General features: G+C 36.9%; 1 long non-coding RNA gene across 1 annotated transcript; it reads right to left on the bottom strand.

The window, feature by feature from the left end:
* Positions 1 to 5052: 5052 nt before the first annotated feature.
* Positions 5053 to 12436, bottom strand: LOC146761925 (uncharacterized). The gene is made up of 3 exons (XR_014943538.1): positions 12264 to 12436; positions 11127 to 11363; positions 5053 to 8089 (listed from the first exon to the last, which is right to left on the bottom strand). It is a non-coding gene; the product is annotated as an uncharacterized LOC146761925 (long non-coding RNA).
* Positions 12437 to 13630: the final 1194 nt, after the last annotated feature.

Genomic DNA, 13630 nt, shown 5'->3' on the forward strand with positions numbered 1-13630 from the left:
TCAGATCAGTTAACAACTTGTCAGAAACAAAATTAAAAATAAAGAGAGAGAGAGAGAGAGAGAGAGAGAGAGATTAAAGACACAAAAAGTGAGAGGAGAGGAAGAGTAGGAAAAACATACTCCTGCACTTCCTGGCTACATGATGAGATCAGGGCAGGGCAGCTCACTTGTTCCATTCCAAACTAAGAACCAGACCCCATTATCCCCCTGGCATTCCTGCACACAGTAAGCTTTCTTTACCTTAAGCAGTATGAATACGTTCAAAACTGCTTGTTATTTCCATGCAAACATTATTTTCAACTGCATGAGTGCCCAAACAAAGAGATCACTTCTCAGCCTGGCTCTGTTCCATGACCAAAAGGGTGGGGAAGGGAGGAACTAACTGTAGCTGGATCCTGAACTACCATAGCCCCACAGACAGTGGGAGCAGCCCAGGATTTACTGCCATTTATGCAACAAGCTGGACTTTACAGCAGTAGTGGTTTGGCAGAGCATGACTCTGTTTTGCATTCTTTCTATTGCAAAGGAGTTGTTTTTGCTGTGTTTATAACTAGGGAAGGAGTTCCCTCCTGTCTGAGGCCATAATGCAGACTGGCTAATTACATCCAGGCCAAGCACTTTTTTGCACTGGAGTAGTAACCAGGAAGACTCACAGAAGTAGTGACTCTGATTTTTTATAAGTCTTAAAAACATGAAGCCTGGATCCTTCTTGTAAGACACACTTTTTTGACTCTCAGCTTTTTCTTTGCTTTCATGGAACTACAATGTATTAGTCTTCTCATCTGAAATCATGAATGGTTCTGTGTGATTGGAAGTTCATGATTTTACTTCATGAGGAATTTGTAGTAGTAGGAATACTTTATCCTCCATTCATGTAGGAAGGACTAAGAAATTAGCACCTTTCTGCAGATAATGGCAAACAGGAGCACACAGAGCTGTGTGGTCTTATCAGCTGCATTCAGAAATGCCACTTGCACAGTCAGTTAAGCAGACTACAGTCAACTCTCCACGTTCCTCCTTCTCATCTTCCTCCAGCTCCCACTGCCTTAGCTATTAATTAGTCATACATCTCACCTGCCTGGGTCTAGAAATAAGTCAGGGAGGAACAAATATGTCCCAGTGGTCCCAGTGCCTTCAAGTCTAGGCAGTGCTACATCCCAGTGCTGTGCATGCCAGCATGGTCAGTTCTCAGAGTGTAATGCTAGCTCTATCTTGCCTACATCAGGTGTACTAAATTAGCTCGCTGATCAGTCCATCAATTGCTTCTTGACTTGGAGTGGCCCAGAAAATTTCTTTCCAAAGAAAACCTTATTTTCACAGTACTCCTGTCAGAGTTCAGTGGGCACTTCATGTAAGGGGCAGATAAGCCATATTACATATGAAGCTACCACTGATAAGAAAAAGCCCATTAAAGTAACTGAATACATGGACTTACACCAAATGACAAAATCACAGTAACCAGTAGCAATCTGTGGCATGCGCACCATGGCACCAAGTGGCTCCACTGACGTTTTGGCCTAGAGTTCATTGCCTGGAATATCTTTTAAGAGGCCTTGGTGTTTACCCTGTTCCTAAACAGTTCTACAGAAACCTACTCATCTAAAAATAGTATTCAACAGCTTGAAACATGAAAATAGTTCATGTCATTAGATATCTAAAGCACATGAGTAGATCTGTCAGCTAAAGCAAAGAAGTCCCTGCTCTTATGGCCGAGCAGAGGCTGGACGTATAGGGTCATCTAAAATGGCAGTAGACCTTACTTTTTAAGGACCTGTATTGTTTTCTAATACTCCTTTTGAACTATTTTCATTTGTACTGACCTGCCCATAAAATTTCAGTGAGCATCTCACACATACTTAAGCTAAAAAGATGTCCAGATTTGATTTAGAGAGGGTTATATGGACTGATCTGCCACAGGTAGATTCAAAGGTAATTTGAATTATCTTCAAAGAAAATATTCAAATTTTCCAGTGTACCCTTCATCTTTTCCTAAAGAAATCCTCCCCACCTGAGTTCATTACATCCAAGGATACACCTCACTTAAAAAATATATATTTTAGATTAAATCATGGGCACATTATGTAATTCAGTTTTTCAGTTTGTACGTGCAGCTTAAATGGCTTTAAGATACTACAGCAGTCAGTGTCAATTTATTCCAGAGGATTATTATCATACACTACAAGTCACAGGGATGCCACACTTAAGCTGTATTGCTGTAGGACTCAGAATATTTGGGGCTGGGGATTTACTAGCTTTTGTTCATTCTAAAACTCCTGTCATATTTAGAGTCTTACAGAGAAATGTCTTTGCAAAGCTATGTTACCTCATAAATTAAACTGCTTAGCAAAAGTGCTTAGTAATGATTTTACATTTTGGCTTGAGCACAAGTCTTTTTAATTTGTTGTATTACAGCCTGTACTCCTTGTGGAACTATCAGCTAATTTAATAGCCTTCTTTCTGGCTTCCCTTTTAGTTGAAGCTTTCATTTAGTCTTCAGCATACTTGATTCTGTGTCCAGAATTCACAAAAAAGATGTCATTCTCTTCTGCCACAGGAAGAAAATAGTGGCTTTTAAAATGACCAAAAATCATTACACAAAAAGGTCTCTGCACAGACTCTTTCAGATCCCACCAAAAAGGGGAGTTAAAAATACAGTGTGATCCATATATGAATATAATACAACACCAAAACCGATAGCAACACTTTTTGTGATAGCAAATTAACTAGTATGATGCTTTCATAACATCCTCTTTTGCCTTGTTTTGTAGACTCTGAAAAGAAGGTTTACTGTAAAAGCATAGGCTTGATCCAAGTACATGTAGCATGAACAAGAGATTTTATGTGATTAAGACATTTTAGAGGAGTTTCAAGACAGTTTCAAAATTCCTGTGTCTCAGATCCATGTTATGATATGCATAAATACATTGTTTACGTGAAAGAGAGAAAGAGAAAAGGGGAAAAAGAAGGAAGGAAGGCAGGAAGTTTCACCTTATTAAAGTTACCTCTTTCCATGAGCACACTCAAAGATTAGTCTGCTATGCCTAGATTGTTCACAATATAAGCATTACACAACTGAACTTCTGTCAGTGAGTTAAAAAGATGTCTGTATTAGTTCAATTTGTCCCTGTTTCTATAGGATTGCAGCTACACTTTAACATTAACTCCATTTTTAGTATTTAATTGACATGAATACAAATACATCATATACAGATTGTTTTTAATGGATTTGCAGCGTACATATATATTACATACCATAAGTTATTTTCATTTTACATTAATTATATGAGGACAATATATTTAACAATAAAACATATTTCTGACAGGCTTATGCAAGTTTGGATTTGTTCATCCCAGATCTCCTTTTCCTAGAATTGTTCTCTAACTTATTTATGTTTCAACACTTTCCTAAGACATCTCTCCAACTATAAAACTGTTAAATACACTGCTACAATCCAGGTTACAACTTCAAATGTCTTCATGTCTGAATCAAATATTAAGCTTCATTTAGGATAATTTATGTTCCCAGAAAGCTATATAAAGTCTTTCATTTTCTATTCATATTTACACTCCAAGAGTCTTACATTTTATGCCATTTAAATGAGAACACAAAAAGAAATCTACCTAGGAAAATCATGTAGGATCTGTGCACACCTATGTAAGACAAGCACCTCACTTCCAAAAAGCACCTAATTTTGACAGACGTCTTCCTGCTAGTCAACTTTCATGTATTCCACAGGAACTAATTAGAAATGTACTCGCTGTAGCATATTTCCAAGTAAAATCCACGATTCCAAGGTGTTTCCACCACATCTGCCTGCCACCCAGCCCATGGCTATTTTTTACATTTGATTATTGCTGCCTCTGTGATTCTACATGTAAGTGTAGATACACAGCTTGGTGAGAACTCTGTGCATCCTTCACGGTGTTCCACTTTTCCTGTTACCCCTTGTGTCATCACTGCACACTGTTGCCAGTGATAGCTCCTCCCTGGATTTCAGAGTATTTTGCACTGGCCACTTGGTGAATGGAACAGGAATGATAGCAGTCATGTATCTCATTTTGAGGTTATCATTTCATTAGATTTGGAAGGAAGAAAGTGGCAGAACCAATTGTCAATCAATGTATTTCATGTTAGGGTCTCTAAAAGTGCAGAAAACTTGTCATGGAGATTGACTGTATTTCACATTTACTGAAATGTGGTCATATCGAGCAAAACAAAGAAGTTCCCCAGCTCTCTGAAACAATCGATGCTTATATAAATTAGTTTGTGATCCACATTACTCAGCTGTATCTTTTTTCTTTTTTTTTTTTTAATTGAACACATTAATGTAAAATAAAGACCCGAGTGTTCATTGTACACAGCCTAAAACCTCATCCAGCAAAGGAGAAATGAAAAGTAATTAGAAGAGTAGCTGACTAAAAGGATTTAAAATTTTATTGAGACCTCTGTCTTGCATAAAGCCTGCATTAAATGTTATTCATCTGAATGTTTCACTCATCTCATTCCATTTTTTCTGATACAAACACAATAAACATAATAGATTTTAAGCATGATTAACCTTATATTATCATCAGAAAAAAAGTGCAAAGAGAAGTACAATACATGTGGCAGCAAAATAGGCTATAGTAAAACACTGCCCCAGGACAATACCACATCAATCTAAGTCAAATCAGCTAACAGCAAGTAAGAAAGTAAGCTCTGGATATTTGACCTATAGCTTTCTGATTAAGATGGAGGATGCCTTATTCTTATTTCCACGCACACACTCATGAAATTACTCTAATTTCTGGATAAAGCAGTGATCTCACAGGAGCCAAGAAGTGATTGCTTAGGCCTGAAATATCCAGGTCAATACACTTTAAAGCTACATGCTATATTACTACATTATTTATTTCTTAAAATATTTAATGTTTCCTTCATTGATTCATCATTATGTCAACAATGCTACTATTAAAAAAAAAAAAAAAAAAAAAAAAAGTTAACCATTACAGACATGCAGATTTCTGGTGTTTTGTTGTTGCTGTTGTTTTTTGTTTTGTTTTGTTTTTTTTCTCTAAGTTTTCTTGACAAACAAGCCTTGAATATTGAGGGCTTAGTCACACCAATTTTTCCCTTGTACCATTGGTTGTAGTGGAGTTCTACAAGTTCATTATCAGTTGCTCTGTCAACTCTTACCTTTCCAGTGAGAAAGGGAAAGACAGTGATGTTTAGTGCTTAAAATTTCTTCTCCAGAGATAACTTGTAATGAACAGCTGTAAATTCTTCTTCTTCCTAATGGGGACAGAACTCCACAGTTTAAAACAGCTGTTAGACTATTATTCATATAAGGTCTAAGTTATATTTGTAGATTTGTATTTCACTCTGCAAGAGGAGATGGCTAAGCACTACCCCCTCAATTCGTACCACTGCAGTATGCTGCTCTTCTTCCTTACCTTCCACCTGAGATATTACAAACCCATTAAAGCCATCAGTCAATTCTCCCAAGAGGCTTGGATAGCAGATGTATTATTGCTTCTATTTCACAAGGGAATAACTGAGGAAAATTGATTTTCCCAAAGTCTTGAAGTCAGAGAGGCCATAACATCATTAGAGCGGTATGCAGATTTTCCCACATCTTCTGGTGGTGTTCAAGGAAAAGCAAGAAAACAGTGTTGAAAAAGTTTTCCTTGCTAGAGAGAGGGACATTACTGTGGATTAAGAATTTGCAAAGAACACTAGCTCCTAGAAGGAACATCTGGCTTGGAATTGCATTTGTTTTGGTGAAAAACAGGTCTTGTCTCCATACTGATAAGAAATCTGCAGCACTGATTGCAAATGTTTGTTGACTTTTGCCCTAATGGTCCCAGTTCTCTCATTTCAGTTTGAATCAGCTGTTATACAGCCAAGAAGGCAGAATAACATACCCTTTACTTTCAGTCAGGAAAAAAAAAAAAAAAAAAAAAAAGATCAAAACAGAAAACCTTGCACAATGAAGGATTTTGAAATGCTGTTTCTCATCATCCAAAGCCAACAGTATCACAAAGTCTTGGAACATTGAAGAAACAGGGAAAAGTAGGTGCTGCTTTTAAAGGCTTTCTCAGACACAGTGGTCTAATTAGAGTCAACAGCATAGTCCAGCAATTCTCTCTGACTGATGAAAAACATATGTGGAAACAGCCTTCTTCAGAAGGACCAGATTTCCAAGGCAGCCAAAGATTTGCAAGAAATCACCTCCATCTATGTCTGTACTTCAGTTTACCTATCTTGTGCCGCAGCCATTCTACATTCTACAGCATAGCTATAGAACACAAAAGAGATCTGCAGCAATTTTCAACAAAGCCTCTTAATATACTGATATGGATTCTGGAAGGAACTTCTTTCTTTCTGTATCCCCATCCTTATTTTTTTTTTCTTGTCAGTAAGTTTACATAACAACTTCCTTAAGAGTCCTTGGAGGAAACAGATTGTTTTCCATACACTGGGCTGCAACAAAAATCAGAGCCCTTCAGACTTATGAGAGAGATTGTTAATTGACAGAGAGGACTGATCTCTATGAGCTGCCCTTTTACAGATCTGGCCAGAGAGGTTGAAATGTTATTGCTCCCTGATTACTGACCCCATCCTTGCACTGACAATTACCATCCATTCAGCCAAATAGCACAAATAAGCCAGCAACATACTGCAGTTATGCCAGACAGCTTAGTCAGCATGTCTTTTAATAGCAGTATTCTAAAAGGATAACATTTGCCACTCATTCCAATATCCCATCACTCTCACTTTCCTAGTTGGAGCCTTATTTATGCATGTTGGTGGTGGCATAACCTATAGATGGGACTTTTTCAGCTTGAAAATGAGATACTGTCATATATGTCAGAGAAGATCAAATGAAGCTTTACTGCCCCAGAGGTATTAACTTCTTAGAGTGGCTCTCCATTTCCCAAAGGATTGAAATAATCTGCCCAGAAAGCATGAGCCTAGCAGTCAGTTCCAACTGTTTTAGTGGAAAACTGGGGGAGATCATGGTATTATTTAATAACTATAGCTGCTGGCAAGGGTTTAATATGCACATTTAAGCACTGTATTTAGCTTCATTTGTCTGAATGCTGGATTGGATCTGTAGGGCACTGAAGAACAGCATAAACAAATGTGCTGCTTCCTCTGAGAAATTCTCACTCCCTCTGGGACCAACCACAACTAAGAATCATGATTTTTCACCTAAGGCAGACTCCTCTTTGCAAAGCTAACAATTTTATAGTTGTAAATAAAGAAACATAAATAATCAGTGGTGCACGTAATACAGCAGCAACAGGCCACTTAAGTATCAAAATGACATCAGAAGGCTGCTGTTTTCTCCACTTTTAGCTCCGGAGGGCTGTAATTTACTTCAGAAATTTGGTTACAACATATGAGAGTGGAGATTTCTCAAACAAAGCAAACTGAATAGTTTTCAAATAGAAATCCTAGATAGTATTCCACAGACCACGCATGGCAAAGAGAACGCTAACATGAAAGATGAAAAATCCAGTAACAAAAAAACTTTTATGAAGTAATTTGTCTCTATGATTAATAACGCTAGGTGTGATATGAGTTATGCCTTGGATTTCAGAAGAGTGTAACGTGAAGGAAGTCTGTAATTAAGGTCTTCCTATGGTAAGATTACTTATTTTTGTACTGTGAATCTTGGGAAAGCAAAAACAAAAACAAACAAACAAACAACAACAACAACAACAACAAAACACCACCTCTGTGTTCTACTCTTAGATGTACATAGAAATACAGATCCTTATGAGAGCTGCTTTGGACAGCTATAAAAAAATCAAGATCCATTGGAACTCATAAGCCCATGCAGCACCACAGAGGTTGGTGAGCAACTGCTGATTCAAGAGTCTCCTGAATGCTATCTGTGAAGTAGGGACAATAGTGCAGAACATATTTCTATATGGCTAGTCAGTATGCTACATCATAAGTCAGTCAAAATACTCAAGCACATGCTGCCTACACACTAAATAAACAGATTCATCAAATTCCTTTTGATCTGTAGGAGTGCAGTGTTCACAATCATGCCACAATGGAGTAGACATCAGTGGAAGATCTGGGCTTAAAAGGCTTCTAGGATTACAAGGAAAAACACTAGTATTACGTTTGGTGATACATGAATAAAAACAGGGAAATAATTCTGCGAGCAAGAAATCTGGAGCATCTTGGAGTATCCCGACTAATCATGGGTATTGATTCAAAAGAAAGAAAGATGCTCATCTGTGTCATTTGTGTATGTTCCTGCAACAGCCTTCACATTTGAAAATGACACAAACAATGCATATAAAAGTATATATGCTTATATCAGCCATTTCCTGGCAAGTCTAAATATATCATTAAACTTAATCTCTTTGTCTTTAGTCTTCGAAACAACATTACTTAAAACACAAACTGATATTACTTTTAGAGAACAATAACCTTATTTAGGTACAGTTAGTTGCTAATGTGAAAAAACAAAACAAACAAACAAAAAAAACCATTTATTCTTTTTGACATGGGTTATTTTATCCTCCTATCATTGCCTGGCTCTGATATTGTTCAATATATGAATATGAGTAAATCGAGGGTGGACGGGGGGAAAAGAACATAAATCATTATTTCTTTCCCATTCCCCACCCTTTAATAAGCAAAATGTTAGGCTTCTAGCTACTAATTCATTAGTGAGGTTTTAAGCCTTTGTGGTTACAAGCTATAGTTTATGTTGCTGAAAAAAAGAAGGCATTTAGAAAGGGTTAACATGTGGAACAAACTATAAAAAGCAGCAGTAAAAGCTGCAACTATGTTCAAAAGGAGACTGACACTTAAAAGGGGATAAAAAATAAATAAACCACTATAGAGTAGAAACACAAGCCTAGAGAGGCCTTGAAAGAACTGACCTCCTTTCATTCCAGAATATCAGTATGCTATTCTAATTAAATTACATTTTTACCTTATTATTCCTAACTCTGGTTAGCTGATTTCATCCCAAACATATGCTTTATTGATTAGCACTGCTCACAATTTTCCCTGCTTCTCTTGGCTGATTAAATATTCAGCGCACTGATCCTCCAGCTTCATCAAAGTATTTTTTCATGTCTATCCTTCTGCTAATCCGAGGCCAACTTTTAAATGCTTAGCCCAGAAGAATAATCCACAGACATATTTGTTAGATTTTTGAACTGTGAAAGAAACAGCAAAGTACATTTCCCTTCCCAGCACAGAGAAGTAACAAGATTAGGACAGTTTCTACAGTTTGCATCTTCTGGTTACAGAAATTTCCTGGCAATGAACTTCAAAAAAGGTAAAGCACAGATCTGCTCATGGTTTGGGTTATGATTAACCTTGTCCAGTCTAGCCACAATTACAGTGATGCTGCAGTGTTAGCGAAGCACAAAGCAGCTAGAGTGACAGCTAAAGCAAGCCCAAAATACTGACATACTGACTGTATGAATGTCAGAGACAGCAGATTTCTGTGGGTGAGACTATTCAAAATAATAAGCAGCAAGAAAATGACAGCTTCTAGGGTTTGTGAAAATGTATGACAATTTGTGGATTGGTTTCCAACTTTCTCCCTTTCCTGTGGAAAAGAATCTTTAGCTGGGAATGAATTTTAAAAAGAATTCATGCATAGGTGTGCTGGGGCAAATCAGGGAGATTTAAAAGTTTGGCATCAAGCAGCACTTTGCCCTATATTCAGTGCATTGTTTTGATTTAATAAGCAAACCACCACATGGGTGATTCAGAAGTTTGTGCTAGACGCTATTTTAAGTGGTCAAAGAAACCAGCATGAAGAAGTAAGACTGTTCTCTTCCTCAGCAAGTCTGTTTTTGACCTACAGTACATGATTTGAGAAGAAAAACATCAACAGGTGGAAGCTGAGATGTCTATTTCTGATTTTTTCAAGATGTTTAGGCGTATGAATTATATTTCAATTAAAATAAAACTCTCAAAGGTGCTCTCTCCCTTTGTAATAGCTATCTACCTCATTCCTAGTTTATTAAACACAAGGTTCATTTAGTTTGTAAATCACTCTAATGGAGTCAAATTGGCACATAGTAATTAGCATCAAATTACTAAACAGTAAAATTTCAAGGAACTCAGCCAAGGATAGGCAGAGGTTGTATGTCATTCATTGCAAGTTACATGGAACTTAGGGGAAAAAAAATAGAAGGCAAGGAAACAATACTCTGAAGGCCGAAAGCTGTCACAGTGCTTTAAGAGAAAATACTGAAAAGAAAATCAATCAGAAAAGAAAAAATTGAGAGTTAATGATTAAAATTTCAAAATTTATAGACTCAACAGAAATTATTTTCTTATTATATACAGGACAGGGAGAAATCAAACATCAGATAATTAAAATGAGTAGGTGGAGAGTATGACATAATCCTGGTGGGAACAAAAGCAGCCCCCAGAATCCTTCAGTGATCAAAAGCTTTGCTACTTTGAAAACGTTTCCAAGATTAAAAAACAAAAACAAAAACAAATTATCTTTTAAGTTCTTTATCACTTTTAAGCACTTATCTTGATCAAAAAATAGACAAGAAAGATTCCAGAGAAGATTTTTGCAAATCATCAGAAAACAACATCAGTGTTTGTATACCCATAGCAGTGTGCTCATAGCTGTCCAGATTTTAGATTTCTAGAGTGCTTAGGAAAGTATTCTGATCCAATAAGCAATGAAAAAATAAAGGAAAGGGAGAGGATCCTCATATATATTCATTTTTAGTTTATCTTCACTATTCTAATATTTTTATCTTAATATTGGGAGGCTCTTTAGAGCCGCAGTCATCTATAGCTAGGAATGAGCAATCAAGCTCTGTTTATAAAGGTAACTTAAAAGTTACCTCAGCAACTGTCAAACAGTTTTGGACTTCAGAAGATGCATTTATTTCATGTCTGGTGGGGATTTGATATGTTTATTCAAACTTTTCACTTGTTTATTCAAACATTTCTCTGAGACTTAAAACTAACATCCCAACATTCTGCAAAAATGCCTATTATGCTAGTATTTCTGATTCATCCAGAGCCAAGAATTGCTAGAAATCTGATTTATAAAAAAAATAAAGCAGACAAAAAAAATCACTTTTTTTTTTTTTTTCTTTTTTTCCCCCTTGCATTATGTCCCACCTACCTTTTTCAATTGTTTGGAGAACATCCAATAGATAAGGTTATGGCCTGGAACTGCACAGTCACGACAGCCACAAAAGAGGTATTGCTAGTACTTTTTTACAGTTCAGTCCTGTTCTCAATTTTTAAAGGAATGCATTTGTTTTGTCAATGGTTTGCTGTAGGCAGTAACATAAAGTGCACCTCTGTTGCCCATAAAGCAGCAGTTTCTTTGTAGTGATGCTTGTTATAAGACCTTCACCTGTAAAATTACAGTGAAAAACACAGGTAGAAATAACTAAAAGCAAATATCTGTATACAGAGAGAATCATCTAGTTACAAATTAAACAGAAAACTACATGTTGATAGTATAGCTACATATTTTTCTAGGCAGAAACATGATTTGTACGTGTAAATACGTTTCAGGAAAAACTAGTGTTATGGACATAGACTTCCATTCAAAAATCAATGCCTAGTTTAGGTAAATGATCTGCTATGATAATAAAAACTATGAAATTTTGCATCATTCTGAGCTGGTGTTCTCACACCTTGAATTACTTTAGTTGATATTTGTATTTAGATACTGCTTTTATTGACATTGACTTGTCAGTTCTTCACATTTGATTCAACTATGGCTTCTGTCAAAGCAGTCCTGTGGTTCCAGCCTAGACTGTAGTAAAAGCTGCAATGAACCACATAGTTATGTTGCCTTCAGTTTTGAGTTTAACTTCTAATCAAAAGCTGAAGAGGTATGATTGTCTCTGGGACTTGAATCTGTACCACATGATTACAGTGTTTCTAACTGAAGATTCTACTGACAAATATTGTGGGCACACTGAGGGTCCACAGACGGATGAAAACTAGGGGTGAACAGAATAAAGAGTGTCAGTACAAACTGCTGAGCAACAGTAATGCTTAGTAATATATAAAGCATTTATCTGTAATATATTCTATTTACATTTTTCTATTTTCATCTCAAACATACATCATAAGAAACAGCCTCATGGTTGACCTAAGTCACTAATACATATGCCCACGTCATACAGCAACATAGTAGCTGAATAAAATACACAAAGGGTGTGTGAATATTTATATGAACATACGGGCATGGCATTTCATGCGTGGAAGAAAAAATGTAAAGAAAAAGCCTTTTCAGACTGACCAGTTGCTGAAGAAGTCAAATTACAGTGGAGAAACTCCAAGGATTGAAGAAACAGCAGAAAAATGTCAACTGTGCTTTTCAGACTTCTTTCTAGACTTTTCTCTCTTTGGACAGTGAACTGAGTTGAGCATCAGAAATTGCATTTGCTAACTTTCAGTTTCAATCCAGCATTTCTGTAAATGAGGATAGATACTTCATGTAATAAAAAAGAAGATGAATATCTACCCACATGTAAAAATATCTATTGCTACTTCCCCCCAGGTACAGATTTACATAATTCACTATTTTCATGTTCAAATGGTCCCATTAATGTCATATTCAAGCAAGTAAAAAATGGCTATAACAATCGCTTCTATACTCCCTCTTAGACTATGAAAGAGGATCAGCTTATCTCATTTGTAGCATACTTCCTTCCCTTTGCATGCCACACTATGCAGCAAGACTTCTCTGAAGAGTTTATGGAGAAAAAACTGAAATAATGACAATGGACTTCTATGAGATAACAGAGGGTTAAGTAGCTCACTGAATCTCCAGAAATCAAGCATTGTAAGCTGCTGGTCTAGTAGTACTGTAGTCTCTGGATTGCCATGAGGTTGTTCATGGCATCTGCACTGAATTTCCTGGGTTACTGAAACACATTACAAGGATATGCTTTGATGTGTCCAGTATAAATGTCCTCATCGACACAGTCTCTTCCTTCTCCTCCACTCTCCATCTACTACTGGCCCTCAGACCCTGCACAGCCCACAGCAATATCATGCTGCATGCCTTCCTGCTCACACGAGCAGCAGTTGTCAGAGAAATGAATCCAAAAGAAACAGTCAATAAAAACAGAAACAGCTGTAACAATTTTCCATGGCATGGTTCTGATTTCTGGGTCTATCCTCCACACAAATGCTTTCTTTTTTCTCTACCTTCCCCAAGTTTCTTGATTTTGTAAAGCTCTGTGGAAAAATGGTTAGTAAGAAGGAGACAGTACAGCAGAGCAGCTCTGCTTACAGGGTTTGTGATTCAGAAATCAGTGTTTTAGAGATGTTTTTACTTTTTCTTTTGTATTACTGACACAAAGGAAAAGAAGTAGGGAGGAAGATTTAAGAAATAAAAAAGACTAGTGGGCAGGATAAAAGAAGACGACAGGTCCCACAGGCAGATACAGTTAATTACAGCCAGAAATCTGGTAATGTTTTAAAATCTGCTGCCTCCACATCCTACACTCTGCCCCACTTACACCTTTCAACAGAAGGGTAGGATGTAGCTTTTGGCACATGAACTGCAGTTTTTCTGTGTGAGAAGCATGTAAACTGATTTTACTGAGAGTCTGTGCCTCAGTTCTGTTATTTACAGCAGCACAAGGAATCTCAGCCTCA

Source organism: Coturnix japonica, chromosome 2 (genome assembly GCF_054131305.1).
Source record: "Coturnix japonica strain WE chromosome 2, WE-NBRP24, whole genome shotgun sequence".
NCBI classification, from domain to species: domain Eukaryota; kingdom Metazoa; phylum Chordata; class Aves; order Galliformes; family Phasianidae; genus Coturnix; species Coturnix japonica.